This window comes from Leptonychotes weddellii, chromosome 4 (genome assembly GCF_054177405.1).
Source record: "Leptonychotes weddellii isolate Sample4059 chromosome 4, ASM5417740v2, whole genome shotgun sequence".
In the NCBI taxonomy this organism is placed as follows: domain Eukaryota; kingdom Metazoa; phylum Chordata; class Mammalia; order Carnivora; family Phocidae; genus Leptonychotes; species Leptonychotes weddellii.
In genome coordinates this window covers 63,613,980-63,616,326 of record NC_138372.1, presented here as the reverse complement: position 1 = coordinate 63,616,326, position 2,347 = coordinate 63,613,980, and the positions used below count along the sequence as shown (strand labels likewise).

Below are 2,347 nucleotides of genomic sequence, written 5' to 3'. Positions count from 1 at the left end.
ATTTCTGAAAATTCTACAAAAATACATCAGTTTCAGGATCACTTAAGAAGCTATTATAAACAAATAAATTTTAAAATTAAATTTTGTGTTTAAATGGATACAGTTTACCCAAAGAATAATTGCTTGTTAAACAAGAAGAGAAAACAGGAAAAAAGGGCCAAAATTGTGATGATCTAGCTTTTCTTCACTTTGAGCTTAGAAACAGTCTTTACTGGGTGCTTTTGCTTTACTTTGAGAAGGGTGATTTAAAAATTGAGGTATTAATAAAACAGAGCTAAGAAAAAAATCACCTTCAGAAGGTTCAGCAGATCCTAAAGAACTTCTCTCTGCTAGAGGAATAGGCTAATAACATTTTGATGGCATTCACAGATGATCCGAGAGGAAGTGATAAAACATCAGTAAATTCAGGACAATACTATAATTAGACTTTAAGAAGTTGGTAGTGGGAAAAAAATCAAAGGACTTATAAAAGCACAAAACTGATGTTAGGAAAATAAATCTAGTTGGTTTCTTCAAAGATATAAAGAACACAGTCATTCATAAAGGACCTGCTAACTTCCCAGGGACCCAGATTTAGTAAATGGTAAGATAGAGATAAAAGCTTAAATTCATCTGACTACATTTTTCTTTACCCTAACATATAGCCTCCCATACACCAAGGAAAATACTTAAAGAACAGAAGGGGAAGGGGCACCTGGGTGGCTTAGTCATTAAGCGTATGCCTTTGGCTCAGGTCATGATCCCAGGGTCCTGGGATCGAGCCCCCATCAGGCTCCCTGCTCAGCAGGGAGCTGCTTCTCCCTCTCCCACTCCCCCTGCTTGTGTTCCCTCTCTCGCTGTGTCTCTCTCTGTCAAATAAATAAATAAATCTTTAAAAAAAAAGAACAGAAGGGGAAGTCCTGTGTTGGGAAGGCTTAAACATTCTCCCCTCAGATTAAATGGAACTATTATACTGTATATGAATATTCAATATCAGAATGTCGGCCAATAAATTTGTTGATGAACTGCTACAGTGCAAAGCAAATACTTGCCTTATTTACACTCAGGGCTCAAAAGTTTCATATACATCCATATCTATCTATATATATATCTATATATCTATATCTGCAGATACATGAATTGCATATACATGTTTTAGCTTTTCAGTTAATCGATTTTATCCTCATAGTAATCCTACAAAGGAAGTAAAGAAACTAACTAGCATTACCATTTCAAGACAAAGTAACTGAGGAACATCAAGATTAAATGACTCATCCAATGTCACACAGTTTGTTAGGACTGCTGAGAAGACCCTCCACACCCACTGGCCACCCCCTTTTATTAAGTACTTTGTTATCTAGGGATTCAGAATTTTCAAAATCTTTCTTACTAGCATTAACGGAGAGACTAAGTAAGCTCAATTAAAATGACAACTACCTTTCTTGGGTGGCAGCAAGAGCAGAGAGGGTGCCACGAAGGCCTTGGGGACACTGCGAGAGTACAAAGTGGTGGGGTGCTGCCTGCCCTCACCCCAAGTGCCACACTCCACCCCGGGTCACACGCAAACCTTCCCACCTAATCATGTTGTCACGAAGTCCTGTTTCTGGTACCTTGTGTCTCACCTGAAGAAGATGAGGAAGTCTTCAGGGGAAATTGTCTACTTTGGACAGGTGTTCAAAAAATCCCCCTTGCAGTGAAGAACTTCGGCATCTGGCTGCTCTATGACCCCAAAGTGGTACCCACAACATGTACTGGGAGTAACGGAACCTGACCGCTGCGGGCACAGTCACCCAGTGCTATCGAGACATGGGTGCCCAACACCACACACCCGGGCCCACTAGATCCAAATCATGAAGGTGGAGGAGACTGCAGCCAGAAAGTGCTGCCCAGGCAGTTAGGCAGTTCCGACTCCAAGATCAAGTTCCCACTGCCCCACTGGGTCCTGTGTCACCAGCACAAGCCACACTTCACTACCAAGAAACCCAACCCCTTCCTTTAGATGCAGAGCCTCCCTGTCCCCAGGTTTGACCAAATAAACTCCTTGGGAAAACCAAAAAATATAAAATAAATAAAATAAAATAAAATAAATAAAATAAAAATGAAAAAGGCATCAGAAGAGAGTGGAGGTGTGCCTACCACCACTCCGAGTTATTATAAAGATCTTAATTGTTATTTTGGATGACTTTCTTACTTTCTTAGTATTTTTAGAGTCCCTTTAAAAATCTGATGGAATACACAGTCCCTTTCTCAGAAAATAAAATAAATAAATAAATAAAACAAAGCAACTGAAAAAAAGACCAGGAAATAAAAAGTTGGGGAAGATATAGATGGGCCAGTGCATTCACTATAGGTTAAGAAACCCTGGTCT

The 2,347-nt window shown here is 39.8% G+C and overlaps 1 pseudogene; it reads left to right on the top strand.

Annotated features, from left to right (window-relative positions):
• The first annotated feature begins 977 nt into the window (after window positions 1–977).
• LOC102734853 (large ribosomal subunit protein eL20 pseudogene) lies at window positions 978–2,011 on the top strand (annotated as a pseudogene).
• Window positions 2,012–2,347: the final 336 nt, after the last annotated feature.